General features: G+C 51.1%; 1 protein-coding gene across 1 annotated transcript in view; it reads right to left on the reverse strand.

Annotated features, from left to right (window-relative positions):
- The window catches only part of SPSB4 (splA/ryanodine receptor domain and SOCS box containing 4), an 86,425-nt gene that overhangs the window by 54,627 nt on the left and 17,518 nt on the right, over nt 1-14,280 (reverse strand). The gene's annotated exons all lie outside the window — the stretch shown is intronic.

Genomic DNA, 14,280 nt, shown 5'->3' on the forward strand with positions numbered 1-14,280 from the left:
AGAAAGGGGACCTTCAGGACATTTGAACCTGAGAATCAGACAGATTAGGGTCCACATTCCGGTTCTGAGTTTTCCTATCCATGAAATGGGGATGTTAACATGACCTGCCAAAAAGGAGTTAATGGAACTGCATATATATATATATATATATATATATATAGCATTTCTGGGGCAAGGAGGTGTTCAGCAAATGTTTACTTTGACTTATCTTCATGAACACTTCCGTCAGGAAACCCATCAATCGGGTGTCATGACAAGTGGCTCTGGGGGGGTTCAACTCCCATCTCTATGTTCTGTGTGTGCTGGTGGGGACTTCATGAAATGCCAGAGCCAGACCTGAGCCATGAACCCATCCAGGGCTGGGGTGCAGCAGGCAATCCATTATCCACAGTCAGCCAGACATGTCACCTCCCAGTGAGGAATGCAGATGAAAGTCCACTTCATCGTGAAACTAGACACCAGGCCACTTCCTGCCAAGAGCACCCCAAGTGCACCCCTGCCCTGGCCTCTGACCTCTGCCCTTGGATTGTTTATATACTGGGGCTGGGGTCAGAGCCGAGAGGAGCTTATGGGTTCAGAAAACGACAACCAGATCCAGGCAGACACACATGTGTGTTAGGGACAAGGAAAATTGTTGGAAGACTCCAGGGGAATGACTTCATGCCGGCAAAAGGCCACCAGGTCAGGAGGAAGAAGCAAGAGCCATGGCCCCTGCGCAGCAGCCACCAGGGCTGCTCTGCCCAGCTGCAGAGGGATGGTGTGGACAGAAGCCGCCTGCATGCAGGGACGAGGGAAGAACAAACCCTCCTTTTCTCCAAAGAGCCTGCTGCCCAGATGGAGAGACAGGACAGACACCTCAGAACCTTAAAACCACCACTGAGGCAGCTATGATTATTACAAGTCGAAGCGAACCATCAACAGCGTCTTGTGAAGCGTCTCTACCTTGATCCAGGCCACCATTTACAAAGGGCTCTCAAGAGTCTGTTTTATTTCATCTCCATAACAATCCTCTTTCTCATTCCTCCCCTTTCACCCACTAGGAGGAGGAGGCTCAGCTGGCTCAGGGATGCTCCAAGGACACAGATCTAGTCAGGGGCTCTGCTGCACCCCCAACCCATGCCTGGGGGTCCTGGGTTCTTGCCTCTCTGTTGCAGCTGTCCCTCCCCCCAAGAGAGCTCCTGACCCCTGCTGCGCCCTGGCCCTCCTCCTCGCATTCCTGGCATACCTCCTGTCAGTGCCCCACTCCTGGCTTTCCCCACCCAGGACTTACGACATTCTTTAAGGCTTCCTGGTCCTCCTGCTGCTGCCTAGTCCAGCGTCCTTCCTGACCCCCATCCTTGAGTTGGGTCCTGGAATAGCTCATGGGAGAGCTGAACCTCCTTGCAGCCCTGGATGCAGAAACAGTGGCCTATGCCCTCTCCATGGGGCTCCCCAGTCCTCCCAGTGGCACTCAAGAAGCGCTGTCCACTAGAGTTTGGCCTGATGATGGAAATGGTCTACGCTGACCTTGTCTGACATGGTAGTCACCAGCCACCTGTGGCTTTGGAGTCACTGAGTGTGGCAAGTGCAACTGAAAAACTGGATTTTTAATTTGTTTCTCATTAATTTAAACTTAAATGTAGATAGTCACACCTGGTTGGTGGCTTCTGTATTGGACCAGAGGGTATGTAAAGTCTGTCATCAAAAAAAAAATCAAATGTGCACTCTGGATATTAGATAGCAAAGAATAATGGAGACCCTTCCAGGTCATCTTGTCTAATCCCTTCCTTCTTGTGATGGAGAAACAAAGGCTCAGAGAGGGGAGGTGACTTGCCCAAGGTCACACAGTTGGTTGCCAAGCTGGAGAGGCTAAGCTAGGTTTTCTGGCTCCCAGTCCGCCCTCCCTCTTTTCCAAGCACCTCCCAACAACCAGTACCTGTATACCTGGGGCATTACTGCTTAGCCATCCATATCCCCTCACTACTTGACTGCACCCCTACTAACCCAAGAAGCCTCCTTTAGCCAGGAATCCTGATCAGCTGACTTCCAGCCAGTGCTGGGTTGATGGCAAGATCCACTGCAACTGGGAAGCTTGTAACACACACACACATACTCCTTCCAGGGCCCATGGATTCAGCAGAGGAAAGACAGCCAAAATCCGTGTTTTCACACTCTCCCTGAGGGACATTGAGGTCAGGCAAATGCGCTAAGTGACCAGCTCCAGGACTCCCACAACCAAGGGAACCAGCAGGTGGGACCCGAGCCAGAAGTACCAATCAGAGGGTTAGGGGGAACCTCTATCTGCACCTGAGAAGCGCTGAGCCCATCGGAGACTCTCAGGACTTTAAACCAAGACCTGGGAAGATAGCGTGTTGGCTAATAGTGAGCCGGAAGTGGTCAGAGACCAGGGGGCGGTGTCAGGGCCATGGTGAGCTAACCCCAAGGGATGCCCAAATTATGAGGGAACAGACAAGACACAGGAGAGGTGGGGCATAGTGGGGCGGGAAGGGGTCTGGGGGCAAATGTGCAGTGGAGGGAGCAGTGGGCTGCCGGAGAACATCCCATTTCTGGGCCCACCCACCACTCGCACCACCACACACTTGCCTTCTTACTGGAGGCAACCTGGATCCTTCCTGAGGACTGGCGGTCCAAGGGAGCCTCAACTAAATCTCCCCTCACCCCCCCACATTCTCAGAGCTTGGCCCCCAGGTGAACTCTGAATGGCCCTGGGCTGTGACTCTGACCCCTGTCCCAGAGGTAGCCACCCTCAAGGAGAAGATCCCATGCGGCCCTCCCAGCCTGGGCTGAACACAGGCAGAAAGCTATCGTCCACCTTACTGAACACCAGGGCAAAACTGCTCTAATCCTAGGACACCCCTGTGGGTGCATTTTGAGAGAGAAACATCAACCAATAGGACAAGATCTGGAAGGCGGCTGTGGCTTCTAATGGATTGACTCGGATGGGTTCATGCTTCTACTCTAATGACTCCACCGCGGGGAGGACCACGTCTCTGCTGGGGTCACAGCCTCGGGTGGGCTGCCTCGTCAAGTGTGGTCCCGGGGGCCCAGGATGGGGCAGCCTGTACCCGGTGGGGGGAGGAGGGGGATGGGGCTCCCGGCAGGCGGGTCACGACGCGGGGCTCGCAGCTCTATTTATGGAAAGTGGCTGCTGCGAAGGATGAAGAACTGGGGAGAACTGGCTCAGCGGTATTTTCCAAGCTCACGCTGTCTCGGCTTAATTTCATCCCAAGCAAATAAATCATTAAGGAGGCACCGAGTCCTGGAAGATCTGATGAAGAAGGGCCATTAAACGGCACAGCCTTAACTTGAATTATGGAAGGCCTCAGACAAGCAGCCTTATTAGTGTCTGGGCTAAGCCGTAACTCATGCTAACCGCCCCCAACCAAGTGACGAGACAGGGAGGGTCAGCCGGCTCCCCGGCCGCAGGCACAGCCCAGCAGGCTGTCTGCTCTCCCCATGTTTTAAATACCCTCCTGCAAACGTGCTTACTCCATCCACTGCCAGCCCAACTGTACCCACTCCCACGGGCAGGGGTGAGGATGGATGGTCTGGCTGTCGGTGTAAGGGTGTTCACAGGCTGGGGCCGTGGGGGCGGACGACACCAGCGTCGGGAAACCCTTCTGATGAGCACCCGAGCACCGAGGTCTGGGACCACCCACAGAGCTACGGAAGACTCACATGACCCCGAGCGTCATGGAGGTGAGAGGTGTGGGTTCAAATCTGCAGGCTGGCTGTCTCCCAAGCTCCTGCCCTGAGCAGGCTCTTCATGACCCTTTGCCTCAGTCTCCTCACATGGGAAGTGGGATAGCAACGCCTTCTCATCCGTGGATGAAATGGGATAACGTGCATGGGATGCTCACTAGCTGTTGGCAGGGGCCTGTGGTGGTTTAAGTCAGATGATGCACACGCTGTGCTAAGCAGCGTCTGGTCTCTTGTTAAGTGCTCACTTGAGGGCTGTTTAACACAGAGCTGTTTCTATTTGCAGTAACCCCTTCCCAAAAGAAGTTACCCTCACGGGAAATTCATGGATGATAGTGCGGATTCACTTGGGTACATCTCGCTGGCAACTGAAAATTTGGGTCTCAGGACACATAAACTGAGTCCCGCAGTGGTGGGGGAAGACAAGGACACGAGAGAAGTGGGGCGGGAAGGGGAAGGGTCTTATGTAGCAGGCACAGCTGGGCTGCTGGGAGCGGGGGTGGGATGAAGGGTGCACAGGACTCGCCCTTGCATCAGCCAGGAGGGAGGGCGGCAGGCAGAGAGCCAGGCTAGGCAACCCTGGGTCTTGCTGGGGCGGGGGAAGTGGGCCATTTCCAACAAAGAAAAGAGGTCAGCATAGGCCAAGGGGATTAGCTGGGCTGCAGGATCAGAGTGGGGTTAGGCAGGGGGAGGGGATGGGGAGGAAGGGGAGTGAGGGCCCTGCATGTGGAGGCCTTGCCCATACCCCCAGTTCACTGCCCCTTCCAGTGGCACCCACCCCAGTCTCACCGATGCCCATCGGCAGGGGTGAGAACAAACAGGCTGGCTGTGCTGTAGTTGAGGGTGTTCAAACACAGTGGCAGCTGCTGACACCTCCTTCAGGAAACCCTTCTGCTAAACAGACTGCCTGATGCCTCATCATGAGCATCACCAGGAGCTCGTCAGAAAGGCACAGCCCGGAGCCCTGCCCAGACCTGCTATGTCAGAAGCTGGTTTTAACAAGATCCCCAGCTGACTTGAGTGCACACGAAGGTCTGAGATGCTCCGCTGACAGCAAGTCTATGGGAAAGTCCCAGCATCACATCCACTGCACAGGTTTGAGAAGTCAGGAAACCTACGCCCAGGCCATCCAGGTAGTCAGTCGAGAAGTCACTTACGTCTCGTCCTGATGGTGCTGAACCCCCTGGTCTGTGTCTGAGCAGGGGTCGGGTGTCTGACATGTAGGAGGGACTGAGAGGCCAAGGAGGGTCTTCCGATGGGTGGAGGTGGGGGTGGGGGAGCACCTATTCTAAACTCTACCCAAGCTCCAAAGGCCCTTAACCCCCATCCATCCTGCTTCTCCTAAACTCCTGTGTCCTCCTTCATTGATGTTGGGCTTTTCAATGCAGGCTCATAAACTGCATTGAATCTCAGCCTCTTTTTTCTGGTGAGGTGCATTGCCAAGTGGGCATTGGAGGTCTGGGTTTTAGCTCTGGTTCTGCCACTAAAATTATCAGGTGACCTTGGGCAACTCCTCCCAGCTCTCTGGTCCATTCAGCTCCCATCTGTAAAATGTGGGTCTTACATGGGCTGTCCAATGGCAGTTCCAGCCCTAACGCCCAAGGTGGGGGTGCTTTCACCCTATGCCAGTCCCTAAGAGGTGAAGACTGGCCGCCCCATCCCTTTCCCTTTCCTTCAAGGTCCAGTAGTGCCCAGTCCACAGCCAGGCCTAGCAGTCATCTGCTCAGAGGCACACGCTGCCCCTCAGGCCTACCACCTTACAGCTCATCTCTGCTGAATATACACATGACATAACTGGTGAGGACACTGCATGTTTGGACATCCGTGTTGAAAACACTCACCGGGCAATTCACCACTGAAAGCTACAGAGTGTGTGAAGCAGACACTTTACCTGGAAACCTTTAAAACTGCTCATAGGAAGGCTGAGTGCTCCCAGCTCATTTGTGACAAACTCACAGTGGCCTCTGAACCTCTGGTGGCATTTCCATCACGTATCTCAAAGAGAAAAGAGACATAAACTTCCCCAAACCTCCCTTGTGTGGAATCCATCAGTGTTCACAACGTGGATCCACATTTAACAACAATAATTGCTTCTACGTCTAATAACACTAAAGAATTTTACCAACCTATGGGAGAAGGCAATGGCACCCCACTCCCGTACTCTTGCCTGGAAAATCCCATGGACGGAGAAGTCTGGTAGGCTGTGGTCCATGGGGTCGCTAAGAGTCGGACACGACTGAGCGACTTCACTTTCACGTTTCACTTTCATGCATTGGAGAAGGAAATGACAACCCACTCCAGTGTTCTCGCCTGGAGAATCCCAGGGATGGGGGAGCCTGGTGGGCTGCTGTCTATGGGGTTGCACAGAGTCGGACACGACTGAAGTGACTTAGCAGCAGCATGGGAGCTGTAATAGTCCAAACTGGTAATTTTTAAACCCACCTTTTTCAGTACATACTATGGGCCAGGCACCAGTCCAGTCACTTTCTATATGTGACCTATGAACCTGATGCCTTATGGCAAAGTAAATTTCTGTTACTATTACAGTGAGGACACTATGGCTCAGGGGTGGTGATTTGGGTCAGAGCTAACTAGCAGCCAAGTCCTAATTGAGGCCAAGGCTGGGAGACCCAAGCTGCAGTTCTTCCCATGACCCTTGGCTTTGCCCCCCAAGAAAGCCGACAGCAGCTCCCCAGTGGCCATGGTGACCCTTGTACCAAATGGGCCTGCGTTTCAAAGCTCCTTTCCGGGATTTCCCAGGTGTTCTAGTGGTTAAAAATCCATTCTGCAATACAGAAGACGTCGGTTTGATCCCTGGGTGGGGAGCTAAGATCCCACATGTTGGGGAGCTAAGATCCCACATGTTGAGGAGCTAAGCCTACATGCCAAAACTAGAGAGTGAGTGTGCTTCAGCGAAAGATCACTCATGCCACAATTAAAACCCGATGCAGCCAAATAAATAAAGTAATAAACATTAACAACAACAACAAAAAGCTCCCTTCTGCAGGCAGGACTTACTAGTCATGACCCTACTCATGACTACGTGAAGTGTGAAAAGAACTCTCAAAGCAGGGCCACATTGTCTGAGCGAAGCCCTTTTATTCAGCTGAAAGTCTGTTCCTTTTTGTGGAAAACAAAGGGTAGGGGCCAGTTTCTGAATGCTGAGACCCTGAATTGAGTTGCTGGGCCATCACGCAGCCTCTGCTTGGCTTGGGTACGGGGACAGATGTGCGGTGCATGACGCACAATGAGGGGTGGAAATGGGTCGCTCCGGGGTCAGGCCTCAAGGAGGCGGCAGCTCTGAGCCCTGCTCACTCCCATCCAACCAACTATGACTCCAGCCTCACCGCAGTGGAGAAGAGAAAAGCCAAGCAGGTGGTGGGAGCTCAGCACAGTAACACGCACCGCTTGAGCACCTGCTATGTACTCTGCTGCAGGGGTGGCTGAGGAGACTAGGATGCACTTCTGGCCTCAAAGAACTGCCACTTTTAGCAGTGGCAGCAGCAGCAATAACAAAACAGCAAAACAAGCAAGTTAAAAAAATAAATAAGTAAATAAATAAAACAGAAAGTATGTTGTGATAAGAAAGGCGTGTTTCATTTATTTATCTATTTTTGCCGTTGCTGCCTGCAGGCTTTTTCTCTAGCTGCAGTGAGCCGGGGTTACTCTCTAGTTGCGATCTGTGGGTTTCACATTTTGGTGGCTTCACTTGTCGAGGAGCACTGTTTTTAGGTGCACGGACTTCAGTCGTTGCAGCACACAGGCTTAGTAGCTGTGGCTCATGGGCTCCAGAGTACAGGCTTAGGTGCTGTTGTGCTCGAGCTTAGGTGTTCCATGGCACATGGGATCTTCCTGGACCAGGGATGGAACCTGTGAGCCCTGCACTGGCAGCTGGATTCCTAACCAGGGAAGCCCAGAAAGACATCTTTTAAGAGTTTCATTCTGCTATTCACTGACTTGAGAGAAACTCCTGTTGTTTTTCTGAGTTTCCATTGTCTAACTATAATAACAAAATAATGAAAGGTTAAAACAAAAATCAGCAAAACACACTTCTTATGGACCTGCTCTTGCCTGGAGAATCGCCATGGACAGAGGAGCCTGGCTGGTTATAGTTCACGGGGTTGCAAAGAGTCGGACACGACTGAGTGACTAAGCACAGCAGAGCACATGGACCGGCTCTGTGCAAGAAAGGGCCCAGTGGCCTCACTGTACTGACATGCATCCCATATAAAGACTGATTGAACTGACTGAATCAAATGATCATGGTCCAACAATGAGTTCGAAGCCATCTTAATACAAAATTAAAGCAACTGTGCTATATTTTAAACCAGAAACCAAACCATTCATAAGCATTCATCAGCTGCCAAAGACGAGCTCAGCATTGGCACAGCATGATGGGTAACACAGGAAATACTGTCATATCAAAGGCTCCCCTCCATCCCACACCTAATGTGAGTTGCATGCTGGTGCATGCTGCATTTCTGCATCAATCTTAATATTCACAGCAACTCTGCAAGGTATATTTAATTCTTCCCACTGCACAGAGGGGAAAAAACTAAGGCTCGAGGATGTCAATTAGCCAGCAGGGGTAAAAAATAAAACTTCAAATCAGGATCAAAAGTGTACCCTCAAAGACTGGAAATTACCTAGATGTCCAAAAGTAAGGGTCTAGATAATCAAATTATGATACAACCATTACACAGAAACCCACGCAGCTGTTAATAAGGAATGAGGCAGCGCTACGTTAATCATATTTTAAAAATCACCAAGATCTACTAAGAGGGGAAATGAGATGCAGAGCAACGTTCACCGTAAGATCACGCCGGCGTGAGGCTTCTGCAAGGACACGGGCAAGAGTGACGATAGTGGTTGCCAGCAGGAAGAGGCTGGGGAGCTTTGGGATGGGGGTATTTTACCAGTCTTTTGTAACATTTAAATTTGTTGTCACATGCACCGTTTACCTTTCAAAAGTAAATGCACACATATTTTTAAATCCCTCTGGGGTTTCCCTGGTGGCTCAGTGGTAAAGAATCTGCCTGCCAATGCAAGAGACACGGGTTTGATCTCTGATCTGGGAAGATCCCACATGCCGAAGAGCAACTAAGCCCACGCCCCACAACTATCGAGTCTGTGTTCTAGAGCCCAGGAGCCAAAACTACTGAGGCCATATGCCACAACTACTGAAGCCCGTGTTCCCTGGAGCCTGTGCTCCACAACAAGAGAAGCCACCACAATGAAAAGCCTGAGTACAGCAACTAGAGAGTAGCCCCCACTCGCCGCAACCAGAGAAAAGTCCTTGCAGCAATGGAGACCCAGCATAACCAAAACTAAATAAAATTATTTTAAAGATAAGTAAATAAAGCCCCCACTCTGCCCGTTTCCCCACACGTGCCTCCTGGGTGACCATCTGTGCCCTGGGGAACTTCACACCCACCTGGAGAAAGAAGGCATACACATGTGGAAAAGTAGTGAGTGGAGTGAAGCGGGAGGAGGACTCAGTGTTGAATTGGGGGCTCAGGGGACAGAGCCATGGGCTGAGGGCTGGGGTGAGACGGAGTCAGGGCAGAGTGATAGGGCACTGGTCAAAGGGGAGACGAGGCCTGGACCTGAGTCAGGAGGGAGGAGAAGCACAGTCCGGATGTCAGGACGGCTAGGAGGACCGTGCCACCAGGAGACACACGGGAGTTGGGCAGGAAGGTCGTGAGTACAGAGCAGACAGCTCTGGCAAGGGGACAGTGTCCTTGCAGTCATCCTGGTAGAAAACTCTCTCTGGCCTTCATCAATACCAGAAGCCTTGGCTGGCCGCCAGGGCTTCTTTGAGGAGCTGTTGCGCCAATAAATACTTGTTGGCAGATCAATTAAACCATCTAGGAATGACGTCTGGAACCACAGTGTCTCTGGTTTGAGGAAAGTGGACAAGCCCTCCCTGCTTATCAGGCCTGAGATGCTAGAGGTTCCCGCCCCCCATCCCCCAGAAAGTCAGTCCCGGGCTCGAAACCTGTTCTTTGGAACTGGTAGGCAGAGTGGAAGCAGGGCTGGCCCAGGCTGCAGGAGGCAAGGTGCAGGAGTGCCCCAGGCTTCAGTACAGCCCTGCCAGTGGCTAGTTGTGGGGCCTTGAGCCAACTCTTCAACTCTCCAAGGTTCAGTTTCCCCATCTATAAGATGGGGAGAATAACAATAACATTGCCTCTAGGTTCACTGTGTGGACTGAAAAAAAAAAGTGAGTAAAACACTTGGCCTAGGGCATAGAACCTAGCTGGTACCCCTCCATACATAGAATTACACGACTCCCAAATCAAAGCTTCTGTGTCTGAGGCCCCTCTCCTCTTCCTCGGTCACTCACGTACTACTTGTGCATGTGTGTTAAGTCACTTCAGTGGTGTCTGACTCTTTGTGACCCCATGGACTATAACCTGCCAGGCTCCTCTGTCCATGGGATTCTCCAAGCAAGAATACTGGAGAGGGTTGCCGTGCTCTCCCTCCAGGGGATCTTCCCGACCTAGGGATCGAACCATCTCTTATGTCTCATGTACTGGCAGGCAGGTCCTTTACCACTGAGCCATCTGGAAAGCCCTCACATGCTACTTACCACCCAAGAATTCCAAGACAGGAGACAAAGCTGTTCTGTCAGGCCTCCTGGCCGCCAGCATGCGGAAGGAGGAGCCGGGGGCCGGGGAACAATTCCGGAAACCAGCCTGGAGCAGATTCCAAAGGCCGGGCCCACTCCAGGGACAACCCTCACAGTGGTTGGGATGCTTTCAGTGACATTCTCCTGTGAGCGACCAAAGCACGCCTGATTCACAGACACTGCTGGGGCTGTCTTTATGCAACAAACTTTTCAGAACATCCCGCAGAGCTCTGTGCTAAGCCAAGACCTTTGAGGGCTGGAGGTGAAACCAGTGGGAGGGACAGATTCTCAGGGCCTCCTCCGAACTCACTGCCAAAGGAAAGGGTTCCATCCTTTGCTGAGTAGCCACCCAGCCTGATGGAGCAGCCTCTCCTGTTCCTTCCCTTTTATCTGTAAACATCTGCACAAGGAACCCACTGGACCAGCCTGCCTCAGTTTGATCCTGTTATTAGCTATGTGACCTTTAGCAACTTACTCAAGCTCTCTGGGCTTCAGTTTCTTTATGGGAAAATGAAGATGATCATATAGGTGGTTAGCTATAAAGAGTTGTTACAAGCATTAAATGAATTAAAATGTGCAAAGTACTTAGAATCTAGCCCAGCCCACACTAAGTACCAGAGAAGTGTCAGTTATGGGTGATGGCGTCACTGCTGTTATTTGGCCCGGGACACAGGTACCTTGAGCCAGCTTGCCAGTTTGCCCGGCCTCGGCTCTGTGCTTCTCGACTCACTCAAATGGCAGAGTCCCTGGGCATCCTGTAGTTCTTTATAGTAAACCCCCCACCCCAGATGCTGATCTGTTTTGCTCCAGGGTGTAGCCGAAGAACACATTTGTAATAGGAAAATGCGCTTCCAGGAGCTCTTAGCCTCCACAAACACATACTTCAGAGTCACAAGCAGTTAGCTCTTTCTAAGTCTTGCTTTTATAGTTGTAAAAATTAAAAAAACTGAGAAAATGATGTCCATTAACTTCCTTCCTACATATTGGAGAAGGCCTTATTGAGGCCACTTTGATTTTTATCCTTAGGTGAACCCCCAGACCTGGCCCAGCTCACCTAGTTAATCAAAGCAGTGAGCAGCCGTCGCTGTGGGCTTGCTCTGTGCTGGCGAGCTTTACCACAGCTGTTTCACAAAGGAGAACACTGAGGTCCACAGGAAGGAGGTAATCCTTGTCCACGGCCTCCTGGTGAGTGCTGGGGCCAGACTCTAAGCCCATCTTTTCTCCCCACCGTGATCTTGTGGGGAATCAATCCATCCCAGAGAGGAACTCCATCTGCCTCTCTGCTCCATAACCTCTCTCTGTGACTGCAGTCCCCTAATCTCCTGGTCAGGGCTGAATTTGGGGACCTGCCTTCATGTCCACAAGCAGTGTTGCTCAGACTTCTCATACTCAGAAATCCATCTTGGGTCACCCAGGGACTCCCTAGGGCCAAACCCCTCTCAGTGTCCCAGGAATCCACTGGACTTCAGCCCAGGTTACTAGCTATAGGCATTGCACAATCCCCTCCCCACCAGTCCCTGTCAGACTCCCCTTGGCCTGTCCTTTGGTGGTCCACACTATAGTCAGGTCTTGTCCCATGGACCATGGGTCTTTCAAAGCCCAGAAAAGCTGAGCTCCCCCTTTGGGAATCACACCCTGCCCAAGATAGAAAACATCACTCCTATCTGAGAAGAGGCCAGGATCATAGTACTCAAGTCAGTCCTGTTACCCAATGCGAAATGCCCAAGGCTCATATGACATGACATCCTGGCCTCCCCTTGCCTCCTGGATGGGCATTCTAGCCTCTGCCAACTGGAAAAAAATCACTGCCAAAGGGGAGGATGGAACATTCCAAGTTTCAGTCTCACCAAGCGTCTCCAGCCACCTGAAGGATCCAAAAGCCCCAGATGTCAGGACACGACTATCCTTTCCCATCCAGACTCTGCCCTCAGCAGAACATCAAGGCCTGACTGCTCTTGATCCTATCCTGTGTGGGGGAGCCACTAGCTGCAACCCTGTTAGCACCTTAGCTTGTAGCTAAAAATGAAGCAGCAGGTAATACCCAAGTGGAATCAATACCCAAGGGAAAGCCCACCTTGGGGGCCCAATTGCTGGCTCAGGTAGTTCTGCTGGGTATCAATGCCAGCCTTTCATCCCAGCTATCATATTACTGGTGCCACGGCATGAGATTTCACAGCAGCTATGAAAGGGACCTGACACTGTTCCCTTTTACAGATGAGTAAAATGAGTCCTGAGGCATTAGAGTGGTTCACCAAAGACACAAAACCACTGAGCATTGAGGATGCAGTGGGAAACCAGGCATGTCAGAACCCAGAGCCTTGGTACATCAAGGCCATCCTTCTAGTCCAGTGAGCAGTTCTGGCAAGTAGACTTCCCAGTTCCATTTTACAAGAGTATTTGTTAACAAAAATAAAATTTGCTGTTGCTGTTGGTTTTCTCAGCACTGGGGTTTGCCTGGTTGCCATGTCACCCAGCATTCTCCACTAGGCACTGTGGTGACTAAGCTAGCCCATCTCAGGACAAATATTCATCTTTTCTTTATTTAACCAGTCAATCAGAGAAAAAACAGAACAACACTTTGCCATTCAATGTCAATCTTAGTTCAACAACCACGGAAATGAAATGTGAGCAAAAGTGTTGCCAATTAAACCACAGAATAGAGCACAGCAACCATGTCCTGGTGGCCTGTCACCCTTGAAAATGGTCAACCCACCCTAGCTCAAGTCAATGTCAATTTTACTTGAGTATAATCTTGTCCTTGACCTCTTTCCTGGAGTGTTACTCTCAGTCCCTCAGCTAAAGTGGGGAGCATGGGAAAAGAATGGGCTTCAGAGCTGAGAGAATTAGGTAGGCCCGGGTTCTTGTTCTTGGAAAGCTCCGCTCTTCAGTTTCCTCTTCTCTAAAAGGGGGCAGTTATATTGCTGGTTTAAAGTTAATAAGCTGGAATTCTGGCTTTAAATGCCCACCTCAGGAGCTTCATCAGGGGTATAAGTCAAGTGGATAAGGTATGTGCAAGCCCACAAGTGCCCAACTCCAGGCTCCACTCAGCAGGAATTCAATGGGGGGCAGACAGTCATGTGCACCTCTGTCCAGGGGCCACCCTGCTTGAGTGACTCCCTCCTAAAATCAACAACCGTTTTTGTTACCAGGGTTTTTTTTAAAGCTAGCTGCACAGGATGACTGTGTATATTAAATGAGAGAAGGCCTTAGAGGTGTCAGGAGTCAAACCCAACAGCCTATGGGCTTATCTGCAACCTGCAAGGGAGTTCTATTTGTCCACACGGTGTCTTTAGCAGCTGCCAACTTGAAAAATGGGAATAGTTTGCACAAAATCTAGATTGCTGGGTCCTCTGGAAAGAAGTCAGAAGATTCCACAACTTTTGGCTCTCATTCCCATGAGGCAATAGTCAGTGAGATGCCCCCCTTTAAGAGAGAGTTCAGCAGGAAGACCTAGATTTGAGTGTTCAGACCCTACATACAGCAGGTATTCAATAAATGATAGTTACTATCAATACTTATTATTTATCAGTAACTTGAGTGCAAGAGATTCAAGTGCAGAGACTCTGTCTTCTACTTGTCTCTCTTCTCCTGCTGTGAACTTGAAGCCAGGTACACAGGAGACATCATTTGGCACAATCCTTACAGAGACTGGCTTCTCTGGTGGCTCAGACGGTAAAGCGACTGTCCGCAATGTGGGAGATCTGGGTTCAATCCCTGGGTTGGAAAGATCCCCTGGGGAAGGAAATGGCAACCCACTCCAGTACTCTTGCCTGGAAAATCCCATGGACACAGGAGCCTGGTAGGTTACAGTCCATGGGGTCGCAAAGAGTAGGACACAACTGAGCAATTTCACTCTCACTTTACAGAGACTGAAAGGTTTGTGACTAGCACCGACAGTTCTAAGCACTGTCCTAAGCACTTCATGTTCGTTGTTGTTGTTCAGCCGCTCAGTC

The sequence above is a fragment of the Bubalus kerabau genome, chromosome 2, assembly GCF_029407905.1.
Source record: "Bubalus kerabau isolate K-KA32 ecotype Philippines breed swamp buffalo chromosome 2, PCC_UOA_SB_1v2, whole genome shotgun sequence".
Classification (NCBI taxonomy): domain Eukaryota; kingdom Metazoa; phylum Chordata; class Mammalia; order Artiodactyla; family Bovidae; genus Bubalus; species Bubalus kerabau.